General features: G+C 39.6%; 1 pseudogene; it reads right to left on the bottom strand.

Annotated features, from left to right (window-relative positions):
- The window catches only part of LOC131393771 (calicin-like), a 52,861-nt pseudogene extending 38,169 nt beyond the window's left edge, over nt 1-14,692 (bottom strand).
- Nucleotides 14,693-15,575: the final 883 nt, after the last annotated feature.

Below are 15,575 nucleotides of genomic sequence, written 5' to 3'. Positions count from 1 at the left end.
GGCTGTAGTCAGTCATTGCAAAAAGGAAAAAAAAAACACTTCAGTTCCTAGCTACTTAATCATCCATGGCTAACTGTTTGCCAGTTTCAATCCCCCCCCCCCCATTCTTTGGTGTTTCCTCATTCTTGAGGGATTCTGGGTGATGACGGATCTAGCTACTTCCTGCTGAATTGAAGTGTAGATCCAGGTTAGAACAATCAAGCTGTTTAATACTCATCTGGAAATATTCTCTCGTTCCTGTCTTTGGGTTGACATTTTGCATTACTAGAATTTTTGTACCTTGCTCAACAGTTTTGAAACAACATCTAAAGGCACATTTTACAATCAAGTATCTGACCAGAAGGATAAGAAATATAGACAACCCAAATCTTAACAGCCTCTGAAAAATAGATCTCATCTCTTGGAGAATCCAAGAAAACAGTTCTGAAAACCAGTCTGGACCTGGTACCTCTGGGGATATCTGCTGATAAGGAGTGTAGGTCATTCTATCTCATTGAACCAGTCTCTTAGTAAGGCAGTGATGTAGGTGGGCTCCCAAAGTTAGGCCTATGTTGTGTAAGCAAGTAACTAGGTATTCAATAAGAAGCATTTCTAGAGAAACAAAAAGAAAAACAAGGTTAATGGTTGGAGCAAATTATAAACCAGTTCCTGAGCCCAGGGGGCAGCCAGTCAAGAGGATTTCTAGATGTCAGGGTTAAAGCATCTTTTGCAGTTTGAAATGTCTCTGATGATGTCATTGGGTGTTCAGGTGTCTTTCTGAGTGGCTTACACCGCAACAGAGATGAATCTCTCAAGTTTATGTCAGGTTGTCCAACTTCAGAAACAGTCTGCAAAGCTTCAGAAAAAGGACAGGTTCAGTTTTCAATGAGTCCAAATGAAAATAATGGAAAAAAGTTGAAAATATTAGTTTGGAGATTTGTAGCCAGATATTTCAGGAGGCTAGAAGAGTTCAGGATCCAGTCCATTTAACAGATACGAAACAAAAACCTCAAAGACAATTATCAGAACTAGAATCTAATATCCATGAATGTGTACTGTAGTTTCTATTGAAACATAATTTTTCTCTCTAAAGTCACCCTCATGTTTTTATAAAAGATAGCCAAATTAAGACTAACTGCTTTGCAAAATAAGTTTAGTTTCAATAAATTTGGCCCAATTATTTACATAAGTACAGCAAGAATAGCCATTGATCATATAGGCTCTTTTAAATGTGCTTTGCTGGAGCTTTTTGTAAGGAATCTCAGATTGAACTTTAAAGGCTTCTCGAGGCCAGGAAGGCCAAGCCAAGGATTTGTCATCAGGCTTTGCCTGCAATACCTTAGATTTGGGTGAACTCCTGTCTTCTCTTGAGGTTCCCCAAAATATTGATGTTCCTTGCACCTGCCAGATAAGTGACCATCTTTACTTACCCAGTATGGTTGCTGGGAACCCTGTAAACAAGATACCAGGGCAATATTTCCATGTGGCTTTATTCCAGAAAGTCAACCTCTGTTTCTCAAAAGCTGTCTTGTCATATCTGAGCCTGTAGGTTTCTCTCAAATGTGATGCTCCAGCCAAAGCCTTGGTAATATAACCAGTGTTTCCAGTTGTGTCCCCCTATAAGGAGAACAGATTCTTATTGAACTTATGCAAATAACTGTATTGTCATGAAAAGAATACTCACAGTTTCCAAATTCTGGAGAGATCAGGTAGGTAGAAAAAAATGTTTCAATTCTGCTTACAAAGGTATAATTTACCAAATTGATATAAGTCATAGCTTGAGAGAAAAGAGAAAAAGTTTTCCTTAAATTTGACAAAAACCAAAACATCAAAAAAAAAATCAGCAGTATCTCAAATGAAAAGTGATATAAATTATAATCATCCTCATCAGTTCATTGAGTCCTGTGTAATCGATTCTTGATCTTAATCTCCTGTTAGCAGTTTTATGAGGTCATCAGTTTGTTAGAGTTTGGTAATTTCTTATGCAGTTCAGTTTTCAGTTTTATAATCGGAAAGTTTATCAGAAGCCTGAATTCTAGAGTAAGTGTCAGAGTCATTTCCATGAATTTCTCTGAAGATGAAACATATTTGCAAAAGCATCAGAGTAAAACAGCAACTCTCTGCAAATGACAAAAGACTCAAAAGGGCAATTGACAGAGAAACTTGGCTATGTCTATGACATCCAACACTTGAAGATGGTAACTAGAATTATGGCTGACAACCAGGACAGATCAGAATTTTAGGAATGTTATATAATTTTTAAAACATTTATATCAATAGTAGTTACCCACATAATACCACCTAGGAAGGTTTATCATCACTTACTTGACAATGCTTCCCATGTAATTTAACATAACAAATAAGCCAAGTTAGTTTAGTGTCTTTTTCTTTATAGAAAGAGAAAGAATGAATTTCTTTGAGTAGTCTCAGGGGTCCCCTGAAAATTCTCAAAGAGAAATTTTTCCTTCAGGTCAAAAGAATGACTTCATTTAGGATTTGAATTTTGGGGGAAACTTGTCAAAAATATCAAAAGAGTTTAGCACACCTGGTCAAATAGAAAAGAAGGCTCAATGTGAAACAATGCTCAGTTATCCATTCAATCAAAGTGACAACAGAAACAACCAGGGGCAAACAGAAAGTTAAAACAGTCAAAAAAAACCTATCTTAATAGACCTCAATTATTTGGAACATAGGAAATTATTTTAACAAAACAGATTTTCCGTTTTTTTAGGTAGACTTACTCAAAGGTAAAGGAAAACCTTTTATGACCTCTTTTATCAAGAGCAGACTAAAAGTCCGGGAAAATTATCCTTTTGAGAGAGAGAACAAAATTTTAATTTTTGCACCAGCTTACTTTTGACATTAAAACTCATCTGCTTAATTATATTTACTTCAATCTTAACCAACTTGACCATGCATAAAACTCTTTTTTAGTGTTTCTTTTCCACAGACCTTCCTTAACTTTCTTTTTACATTCAGAATTTGTCTCATACCTTCTTTATTCCCTTCTAGTACTTTAGGACAAATTTATCTTTCTTAACAACACAAACAAAAATATTTCTATTATTTATGCCTTCTTTACTGAAAACACACATTTTACTTTCCTTGAGTACAAAGATGTTTTCTTTATTAATTTTTAGTGGCTTTCATTACATATATTAATTAGAATTTTTAACCCTTACAGACCTTAGTGAAAACTGAAAAGTAAGCAATTATGAACTGTCTTTTACATTAGCATTCTGGGGCTTGGCAAGTTTATAGACACTTTTTGTAATTTCTAGAAACATGTTACTTCATAGTAAAATTTTTAATAAAATACAAGACATAGTTACTAATAGAATGAAATATCATTTAGTTTCTTTGTAATAAGAAGCCAAAAGTAGATAAACTGAGACATGTCTAGCGATAATGTTTCAGTATCTTATCTTGTTGGAAAAATGACCCAGATAGTCAATGAGTTTTTTTGTCATTAAATTTTACCTAGCAAAACTTCAAAGTTTCACGTTACTACAGAGGTTTATGGAAGTTATCTTAAGTATACATGCCATGACACATAATTATTTTAAAAAGTTCACCCAACACTTTTATCTTTTTCACATTTATTTAATTTGTTTGTTCCCAGTAATTATTTAGGTTGCCTACAAAACTTCATGAGACATTTGGCAAAATTAGCCATCATTTTAAGTTAGTATTTTTGCTAACTAGTTTTCTAATAGAGGTAACATCAGCTTATTTGACCAATAAATGTAGAATAAGGGCTGCATGTCTGCATCATATCCAATGCTGATAACTCTGAGGACATGTCCATTTTAATCAAAACAACAAACTTAAATAAGTTTTCAGTTACCAAAGGTTAATTTTATCATGTTAACTTGAATGACATTTGGATTAGTTTCTATTACATTTAGAAATAATTTATATAAGTGCTTACTTTTAGCCAATTAAATAGAGCTCTTTAGAAATTATTCCATCTGGAGGTAAAATATCACACATATGTAACATACATATAGACACACATAAAGAATCTCCACACCTATTGTTTTAAAATTATTGCCATGAATCAGGTACAGTGATACACTAGTTATGAATCCAAATTTCATTTTAAGCTTTTTCACTAATATTTGTGGAGAAGACACTTAAAATGCTAGATTTTTGGTGAGAGTGCTCTTATGGATGTTTTTCTTTCCTTTTTCTTTTTCTTTTTTTCAGTCCTAGGAATTAATGATGAGCTAGATATTCTCTGGAGGATTGGCAAGCTCTTTGAGATAAGGGAAATGGGTGGAACTTGAACTGCCTCTAGAACTGCATTTCCAGTCTTGCAAGGATTTTTTAAGGAAAGTTGCTCTTGATTTCTCAGAAATTGTGTTGTAACTCAAATGGCACTATTAGTTGATCTGCCTGTCCAACTACATCACAAAGGCACAGAGAAACTACTCAACTTTTCTCCAAGATAGAGTTTCTGGGGCATAATCCATCCAATTGAAAGTGTTTCTAATTAGTTAAAATGCACCCGAGTGCTGGAACCCCCCAGAGGAAGTGGGGAGAGATAAGGAGAAATCCTCCCCCTCCCCATTCGATCAGCGACTCTGGGTCCGCATGGCTCCTGGAGAGAGGTGAGGGGGGGCGGCCCTCTGTGGGAAAACTATCACTTTCCAAGTTCTCTCACAGCCTGTGGGAAGTTCCCATATGGAGGAGATGGAACTGTTTCGGGGTGCTGTCAACCTCTGAGCACCCCAGGAAAGCAGATAGCAAGGGAAGAATGAGAAGCCCCTGGGATTGGGCAGGCAAAAGAAAGAGAGAGCCCCTACCCCCGCATGCCCAGCGCTTCAGCACAGCTGGTTGGCCAGAGCGTCGGTGGATTGCAGTGGGCTCAGAATACACAGCCCTTGACCCCCACCCAGCGGCAGGTGGAAACTGCAACCAGATATTTTTAGGATGAGGAACAACAAGCCAACATCAGCAGGCACCATGCAAAAATATATTAAATCTCCAGACCAGAAGGGAAATGACGAGCACCTAGAAATCAACCTTAAAGGCACAGGAATTTATAACCTAAATGACAGAGAATTCAAAATAGCTATTGTAAAAAAGCTCAACAAATTACGAGAAAACACAGATAGATGATGCAGTGAAATAAGCAATTTCTTTACAAAAGAGATTGAAACCATAAAGAAAAACCAATCAGTAATGTTGGAGATGAAAAACACAATGGAGGAGATAAAGGAAAATCTGGAATCTTTAAAGAACAGAGCTAACAATATGGAGGAAAGAATTAACATTATTGAGGATAGGAATGCAGAAATGCTCCAGATAGAGGAGGAGAGAGAACTAAGACTAAAAAGAAATGAAGAAATTCTCCGAGGAATATCTGACTCAATTAGGAAATGCAACAAAAGTATTATAGGTATTTCTGAGGGAGAAGAGAGGGAAAAAGGAGCAAAGAGCCTGTTTAAAGAAATAATAGCTGAGAACTTCCCAAATCGGGAAGGAGCTGGAAATACCAATAAATGAAGCCAATAGATCGCTGAAATATATCAACATGAAAAGCCCCTCTCCAAGGCATATAGTGGTAAAGCTGGAAAAAGCCAACGACAAACAATGTTAAGGGCAGCTAGACCAGAAAAAAAAGTACAAAGCCATTCCTGTCAGTTTCTCAGCAGATTTATCAACAGAAACTTTACAGGCTAGGAGAGACTGGAATGATATATTCAAAATTCTGAAAGACAAAAACTTTCAGCCAAGAATACTCTATCCAGTGAAAATATCCTTCAGGTATGATGGAGAAATAACAACTTTCCCAGATAGACAAAAGCTAAGGGAGTTCATTGCCATGAGACCCCCACTACAAGAAATGCTCAAGAAGGCCCTCAAGCCTGAAAAAAGAAAAAAAAAGAGAAAGGGGATACAAAGCTTTGAACAAGGAGAAAAATAGGTAGATAAAATCAGAAAAATGGCCTCTCTCTATCAGAATAAGTTAGCAGACAATTAAATATAAAAATCAAAGATTAAGGGAAGGAAAACACCAAAAATAAATATAACCTCATTACTTTAAACACAAACTCACAACACAAGATGGAATAAGTTGTGACAATAATAACTTAGAAGGGGAAGAGGAAAGGGATCAAATTGACTTTGAGTCTGAGGAAATAAGAGGTCATCAGATAATGGACTGTCTCATCCATGAGATTTTTTATACAAACTTCAAGGTAACCAGTAAACAAATAATCAGCACAGAATCACATACAGTAAATAAAGAGGAAACTAAAAGAGTCATCATACAGAACTACCAAACTGAATTGGTCTGAAACACACGGGACAAGAAACAAAGGAAATGCAAAAGAACCAAAAAATGAGTGAAAAAATACCAACATTAAGCCCTCAGATATCAGTAGTCACTCTAAATGGATTGAATTCTCCAATCAAAAGACACAGAGTGGCAGGATGGATTAAAAAGCGAGACCCAGTAATATGCTGCCTCTAGAAAACACCTCTTTGCTCTAAAGACAAACACAGGCTCAGAGTGAAAGGATGGAAGACAACACTCCAAGCTAATGGCAAACAAAAGAAAGCAGGTGTTGCCATACTTATATCAGACAAAGTAGACTTCAAAATGAAACAGATAATGAAAGACAAAGAGGGGCAATATATAATGATAAAAAGGACGCTCCACCAAGAAGACATATCACTTATAAATATATATGCACCCAACACAGGAGCACCAAAGTATCTAAGCAACTATTAATAAACCTAAATGGACATATTAACGACAACACAGTAATAGTAGGGGATCATAACACCCCACTTACATCAATGGATAGATCATCTAGACAAAAGGTCAACAAGGAAATAGTGAACTTAAACAAAAAACTAGAGGAGATGGACTTAATAGATATATACAGAGCACTCAATCCCAAAACAACAGATTACACATTCTTCTCAAGCACACATGCAACATTCTCAAGGATAGACCATATGTTGGGAAACATAGCAAACTTCTACAAATTTAAGAACATTGAAATCATAAACATCTTTTCTGGCCATAATGCTATGAAATTAGAAATCAACTACAAGAAAATAACTGGGAAAGTTACAAAGATGTGGAGACTAAACAACATGCTACTGAACAACCAAGGGTCATTGATGAAATTAAAGGAGAAATCAAAAAACATCTGGAAACAAATGAAAATGAAAATACTCCATACCAACTCATATGGGATGCAGCAAAGGTGGTCCTGAGAGGGAAACTCATAGCAAGGCCTGCCTTAACAAATAAGAAAAATCCCAAATAAGCCACCTTCAACTATACCTAACAGAAGTAGAAAAAGAATAAACAAAGCCCAAAGTCAGCAGAAGGAGGGAAATAATAAAAATCAGAGCAGAAACAAATGAAATTGAAACAAAAAAATCAGTAGAAAGGATCAGTGAAACAAAGAGCTGGTTCTTTGAGAAGATAAACAAAATTGACAAACACTTAGCCAGACTCACAAAGAAAAAAAGAGAGAAGGCTCAAATAAATAAAATTAGAAATGAAAGAGGAGAGATTACAATGGATATCACAGAAGTAGAAAGGATTATCAGAGAATACTGTGAAAAACTATATGCCAACAAATTCGACAATCTAGAAGAAATGGATGAATTCTTAGACTCATACAACCTCCCAAAATTGAACGAAGAAGAAATAGAGAATCTGAATAGAACAATCATAAGTAAAGAGATTGAAATAGTAATCAAAAACCTCCCAAAAAATAAAAGTCCAGAATCAGACAGCTTCTCTGGAGAATTTTATGAAACATTCAAAGATTTAATACCTATCCTTCTCAAACTATTGCAAAAAATAGAGGAAGATGGAACACTTCCCAACATATTCTACGAGGCCAACATGACCCTGATACCAAAGCCAGACAAGGACAACACAAAGAAGGAAAATTACCGGCCGGTATTGCTGATGAACATAGATGCAAAAATCCTCAACAAAATATTGGCAAACTGAATACAGCAATATATTAAAAAGATCATAAACCACAACCAAGTGGGATTTATACCAGAGACACAGGGATGGTTCAACGTCTGCAAATCAATCAATGTGATACACCACGTTAACAAAATGAATAAAAACCACATGATCATCTCAATAGATGCAGAGAAGTCATTTGACATGATCCAACATCCATTTATGATAAACTCTCAACAAAATCGGTATAGAAGGAAAGTATCTCAACATAATAAAGGCCACGTATGGCAAACCCACAGCCAACATCATACTCAGTGGGGAAAAACTGAAAGCCATTCCTCTGAGAACAGGAACAAGACAATGATGCCCACTCTTGCCACTCCTATTCAACATAGTACTAGAGGTTTTGGTCAGAGCAGTTAGGCAAGGGAAAGGAATAAAAGGAATCCAAATATGCAAGAAAGAAGTGAAACTCTCACTGTTTGCAGATGACATGATTTTACATATAGAAAACCCTAAAAAATCCATTGGAAAACTATTAGAAATAATCAACAACTACAGCAGAGTTGCAGGGTACAAAATAAACTTACAAAAATCAGTTGCGTTTCTATATGCTAATAATGAACGAACAGGAAGAGAACTCAAAAAGATAATCCCATTTGCAGTCTCAACAAAAAGAATAAAGTATCTAGGGGTAAACTGAACCAAGAATGTGAAAGACCTATACAATGAAAACTATAAGACATTATTGAAAGAAATCGGTGATGACATAAAGAAATGGAAAAATATCCCATGCACATGGATTAGAAAAAGAAACATAGTTAAAATGTCTATATTACTTAAAGCAATCTACAGATTAAGTGTAATCCCAATCAGAATCCCAAGGACATTCTTCACGGAAATAGAACAAATAATCCTAAAATTCATATGGGGCAACAAAAGACCCCGAATAGCTAAAGCAATCCTGAGGAAAAAGGACAAAACTGGACGCATCACAATCCCTGAATTCAAAAAAGACTACAAAGCAATAGTAATCAAAACAGCATTGGGGCCAGCCTGGTGGCCTACCGGTTAACTGCGAGCGCTCTGCTGCTGGTGGCCCGGGTTCCGATCCTGGGTGCGCACTGAGGCACCGCTTGTCAGGCCATGCTGTGGCTGCATCCCATATAAAGTGGAGGAAGATAGGCACAGATGTTAGCCCAGGGCCAGTCTTCCTCAGCAAAAAGAGGCGGATTGGCATGGCTGTTAGCTCAGGGCTGATCTTCCTCACCAGAAAAACCACAAAAAACAGCATGATACTGGTACAAAAACAGACACACAGGTCAATGGAACAGAGTTGAAAGCCCAGAAACAAAACCACACATCTGCGGATAGCTAATTTTCAACAAAGGAGCTAAGAACATACAATGGAGAAAGGAAAGTCTCTTCAGTAAATGGTGCTGGTCAAACTGGATAGCCACATGCAAAAGAATGAAAGTAGACCGTCTTCTTTCACCATACACAAAAATTAACTCAAAATGGATCAAAGACCTGAAAGTGAGACCTGAAACTATAAAACTCCTGGAAGAAAATATAGGCAGTATACTGACATCAGTCATAAAGGGATATTTTCGGATTCCATGTCTACTCGGACAAGGGAAACAAAAGAAAAAATAAACAAGTAGGACTTCATCAGATTAAAGAGTTTCTACAAGGCAAATGAAACCAGGATCAAAATGAATAGGCATCCCACCAGCTTGGAGAAAATATTTGCAAATCATATATCCGACAAGGGGTTAATCTTCATGATATATAAAGAACTCACACAACTGAACAACAAGAAAACAACCCAATCAAAAAATGTGCAGAGGAAATGAACAGATACTTTCTCAAGGAAGATAGACAGAGGGCCAATAGGCATACGAGAAGGTGTTCAACATTACTAATCATCAGGGAAATGCAAATTAAAACTACACTAAGATACCACCTTATACCCGTTAGATTGGCTATAGTCACCAAAACAAAAAACAGCAAATGTGGGAGAGGTTGTGGAGAAACGGGAACCCTCATTCACTGCTAGTGGGAATGCAAACTGGTGCAGCCCCTATGGAAAACAGTATGGAGATTCCTCAAAAAATTAAAAATAGAAATACCCTATTACGAACCTGAAATCCACAATCCACAGAGGCTTATGCACCCCTATGTTCATTGCAGCATTATTCACTATAACCAAGAAGTGGAAGCAACCCAAGTGTCCCTTGACTGATGATTGGATAAAGTAGATGTGGTATATATATACAATGGAACACTTCTCAGCCATAAAAAAAGACAAAATTGTCCCATTTGCAACAACATGGATGGACCTTGAGGGTATTATGTAAAGCAAAATAAGCCAGAGAGAGAAAGACAAACACACACTCATATCTGGAATGTGAACTAACACACAGATGGAGAGAACTGTTTGGTGGTTACCAGGGGCAAGGGAGTTGGTGGGTGGGCACAAGGAGTGAAGGGAGGTATTTATATGGTGGCTGATGAACAATAATGTACAACTAAAACTTCACAATGTTATAAACTTTTAAAACCTCAATAAAAAAAAATGCACCCCAAGGGTGATTCTGCAGGGATGCTTGGGGCATTCCCCATGGCGGTAAAGCTGGTTTCCAACTATCAGCGGGCCAGAGAAGGGTGCAGAACCTGACTGCCAGTGTCATTATAGTTATAAGATTTAGTCAAGTCCCATTCCGCCTGGGCACTTAGTCCTTGAGCCAGCACAAGGCGAGCCAGGGAGGCAAGAGGCTATGGCGTGAAGTGGGCTGGGGGCTGGGGCTCTCAACACCAGGGTTGAGAGTTAAGTCTCTGGCAGAAAGTTTTTCAAATTTTCGATTTTACAGAAGGTTCAGGTTCTGCTCAGGTCCAGCCTGACCTTAACCTCGACTTGGTGACAACAGAGGAGGTGATGAATGAGACAGACAAGGGAAAGAGATGATCAGGCCTTGCCCTCATTGCTTTTGTGTTTGGTCACACAAATAACAATTCCCATGCTGGGGCAGACAACGCCAGCAAGACAGTTTACAGAATAAATTACAGATCTCCTGTCCCCTATGTGATTAGTAGGCACCTAAAATACTCAACAGGTCTTCTTTCTTCTTTGTTTTTTTTTGTGAGGAAGATCAGCCCTGAGCTAATATCCATGCCGATCCTCCTCTTTTTGCTGCGGAAGACTGGCCCTGAGCTAACATCTGTGCCCATCTTCCTCCACTTTGTATGGGACGCCGCCACAGCATGGCCTGACAAGCACTGCATCACTGTGCGCCCGGGATCTGAACCTGGGCTGCCAGCAGTGGAGCGCCAGCACTTAACCGCTATGCCACGGGGCTGGCCCCTCAACAGGTCTTGACAGAAGACAAAACAGGGTTCCAGATTGTCAGTCAAATGACTGACCCGAGGGCCAACCTGGAATTACTCCAGGTGCCCAACAACCGGAGGAGAGCTCCCAGAGGTAGAGCTCAGACTCTCCAAAACCAGCCAGAGGAGAGCTCCGAGGGGTGGAACGTGGACTCTCCGAAACCAGGCAGAGGGGAGCTCCCAGGGGTGGAGCTCGGACTCTCCAAAACCAGCTAGAGGAGAGCTACCAGGGGTGGTAAGTGGGGTTTGGAGCTTTCATTATCATCTGTAAGACCATAAGAGGAAGCTGAGACTCCAAATTTGGTTAAATTCTTAAGACTGGTCATTGCAAGAGCTCTGATGGTGGCCATGTGGTGTTATAAAAGAATGTCACCTTTTCCTGTTTCATGGGCTCTTAGCTAAAAGTTGCCCAGTTCGGGGAAAATGAAGCCTAAGGGGCTACAAGTGGGGATCCAATTAGCATTTCCCATTGTTTCAGAATTTAGACATGGCCGGTCAAAGCCATATTTATGCTGCAGCTAGAACCAGATCTCCAGAATTTCGAGTGTCCCTGACACCAAGACCCTCACAATGAAGGCCAAACCAAGGCTCCCTTTTTGGAAGTCATGGAGGGTGTCCCCTGCCAAACCAAGCCAAGAGAACTTCTGTGAGCGCATCCCCTAATTCTTAATATCGAGCGTCCCCAAAACCAAGACTCTGAAAAGTAGGCTAGACCAAGGCTTCCTTTTTCAGTAGTCGTCGAGGGTGTACCCTGCCAAATCAAGGCTTCCTTTTCGGAAGTCAGACCAAAAGAAAGAAGAAATAAGAATCTGGTCACTGGTACCAAAGTTTACTCATGACAAAGACGTCTTCCAAACCCGGAAACCATCGGCAGCACCAAGCCAGGAAAACATCCCAGAACAGTCCCAGGAGAAATGCTCCTGGCAGCTGCTGGACTCGTCCACAGGTTCTTCACACTGGTAAGGAGCTGACAAACTTCAGGCAAAAAGGTCCATCTGGACTTACCTCCTGGCTGGCTCGCCAAGTTGTTACTGAACCAGGTTCGTTGTTGCTTGTCGCCCGGAAAGCCAAACACCAAGACGACCAGATTGCAGCAGAGAGAGGGTTTGATTACAAGGCAGCCAAATGAGGATATGGGAGAATGAGTCTCAAATCCGCCTCTCCGAAAATAGGGACTCAGTGATATTTAGGGGGTAGGGGGGCAAGGTGGTCTGAAATGTGGAGATAGATGATTGGAGGTGAGAAAAGGTGAGGTAATTGATAATCTGTGCAAGTGTAGTCAGATTTCTTGGCTCTTCATAGTACACATGTTCACAAAATGGTGGCATTAGCATGATCTGAGGGTGGAGTTTTTATTATCCTCCTAATGCCAAAAGATCACTTACCAGACATCTGTGCGGGCCAGTTGATGGGTTGGTGGTCTCAACTGGCCTGAAGTGGACAAGGGATTCTAATTCTTGAAAAACAGCTCAAACACCCATTACCATGGTGACCCAGGCTCCAGGGAGATATTATCTATAGTAACCTAGTGGGAGCCAGATAGCATATTGCCTAAACAGCACGGTTAACAGTAGGCGGGTGAACAACTAAAAGCTATAATCAGTAACTGCAAAAAGGAAAAAAAACACTTCAGTTCCTAGCTACTTAATCTTCAATGGCTAACTGTTTGCTGGTTTCACTGGAGAAATATGTGCAGAATAAGCTATTTAGAAAATACCACTATGTATGGAAAGACAGAATGAGAGAGAAATCGCTAAAAAGACAAACGCATCTGGTAAGCAGAGGAGAGAAAGTGGGTATATGCCACATTTGCCTTTGCATTCTTGCAGTGCTCACTTTCGGGGGGAAATAGGATGTTATTTTTCTCTTCCTATTTCCCCCATACTAGCATTCTTGAATTTCTTAAGACCTGAGGTTTTTTAGCCAATTTTGAAAATATTTACCCATTTGTATTTTCCATTAAGTGGTTGTTGACGCTTCCTGCTGTTTCATTTTTTTCTGGAGAGAGAGCGGTGGAGGGAGCTGAACCGATGACAAGACTGGACTTCCTTCTGCTCTCGCACAGAATGGCAGTGTGGTTTTCAGAACACTTGTCAGGGCAGAGTGCTGCTTTGTGGGCGCAAGGGAGAGGGACATTTGAAGTGGTTTCTGTTGTCTTTTTTATTATTTTTAAACATGATCGAGGATGATGGATAGAGAGTTCCATTGTGCTTTTGCTGCTGTCTTGAAGGAATTTTTTTGAAGGAAATGTGTGTAGATAAAACTAAAAATGTTTAACACGAGTAGTCTTATGCCCACACAAGGAGAATAAACAGTCCTCACCTGTAGGCCTTACCCAAAGCAGTTTGGTTTCTTTCCTGTGGTGCTGTTCTAGGGATTGCTCAGAACACTTACCTGGAGTGAGTTTGGGCAGGTGGAGGAGGAGAATGACGGGATTATACTAGGGGTGGTCAGTAGTTCCCTCCACTCATGATGTGGAAAGCTGTTCCTGCCTTCTCTGCTTTTGTGGTAAAATATGTGTAGAAATAAGGGAGAGATTGTGCCTTTGATGTATATAATCATTTGACCCTGCTGAAGGAAAAAACGGAGGGAGGAAGTGGTAAGAGGAAAAACTCCACCCCTGGAAGAGAGAGTGGCAAACATTCAAGTGGTGGGACGTTTTGTAGCTTTGGGGATGTCCCGAGTTGAAAGTTACCTGTCTGTATCCGTTCTGCCTCAGCACCTCTGATTTCAGTGTCTGCAGATGGTGCTCACTGATCTTGAGTTGAAACCTGTTTTATTGTCACAGAGCTAGAGAGTAGCCGTTTTGGAGACTAGACTGAGGTGGTAGGGTAGGCTAAAAGTAAAACAAGTACTTATTTCATAATCGCTTTTGCAAATAGGAGTTGGGACTCTCATAACGAACAAAAATTATTTTTCCTTTGGCTTTTAGGCTGTTTTATATTTTAGAATATTTGATAGGTTTGTCTTCCCGTGTAGATTTTTGTTGCTGCATCAATATGTATTTGAGCACCTCTGGGGGCCAGTATTCCCAGTACTCAGCACCGATTCATTGGGGTGATGGCCTTCACTGTCGGAGACTTCATTACCTGAGGCACTGACGACAGCACAGAGGAGTGTGCTTCAGCCGTTGCTTTCTTCTTTCCCTTTCTTCATGCTTCCTTCTGCTTCCTGGCCTTCTGGGCTTGGTGGTGATCTGCCCATCTGTTAGGACAGGCCCTGTCCCGTTCTTTGGACTGGGCACCCACAAGTATACCGCTCGAACAGTATTGAGCCAGACCGAGGGCCACCATAGGGCTCCAGCTCCTCTTCCTTCATTGCTGCCTGTGTTGCTACCGCCCACCCTTTGCTGTGGAGCCTGGAAGGTTCCCCCATCCCCAGTCATACAAAGAGGCTTTGTGCTCTGAGGATGTTCTAAAGGCAGGATCATTGTAATTATAATTCCCTAAGCACAACCAAGCAATGGGGGCAGGCAGGGTAGGTATCCAGGCACAGGTTGGTAGGGAGAAGCCAGGTGGGATTAAAAATCATCTGGAGACAGAACCAGAATGGATGATGGGGCATTGTTGGTGATGCTGACGGGAACATGTTTAAGTGAATACAGTTCAGGGTTTTAAATTTTAATACTGATACTTGAAGCTTTAAAAAGCATGAGACAGCTGAAACTTTTTCCCCCTACTTTTTTAGTCTAAAATTGTAACTGAAAAGTGCTTTAGGAGATGGTATGTAGAAATCTGGGCCTACTTTGCTTTATGTTTGTGTTGCCAGAATGATTGATGGCCCAAGAAAGCCAAATACATAACTTGCTTACTAGCCAAGGGCTGTGCTTACTAATCCTATTTTTTTTTTTTAAGTTTCTAAAAGTAAGCACTGACTGACGTTTTTGGGAAGCTGGTTTTCCCCTACCACCACCAGAAAAAAACAATGATCTGGGGATATGTGCTTAATAAACTCTTATATCACTCACCCCTCCTATGTCATGATGTGCTTCCAAGCTCTGTTAGCAATCTTTTAGTGAATGCTTTGTTTCTTACTATGTTAACTATTAGTATATTACCTTTACTGGTGTCTCAAACAAGCTTTTTTTTTTTTTTTAAGAAATGCACCCAACAGTTGACTGCAAAGGTTATCTGTAGGATGGTGGACTCTAGTCATCCTTACTCGAGGTGAGGGAAAGAGGGTCCTTTTTGTTGTCATTAGCACTGACACCTGTGGCGAGTGAAGCAGCCAGGTAGGCGGTGTGTACTCCGTGGGAACC

The sequence above is a fragment of the Diceros bicornis genome, chromosome 28 (genome assembly GCF_020826845.1).
Source record: "Diceros bicornis minor isolate mBicDic1 chromosome 28, mDicBic1.mat.cur, whole genome shotgun sequence".
In the NCBI taxonomy this organism is placed as follows: Eukaryota; Metazoa; Chordata; class Mammalia; order Perissodactyla; family Rhinocerotidae; genus Diceros; species Diceros bicornis.
The sequence above is the reverse complement of the archived record's forward strand: the minus strand, read 5'-3'. Positions and strand labels throughout refer to the sequence as shown.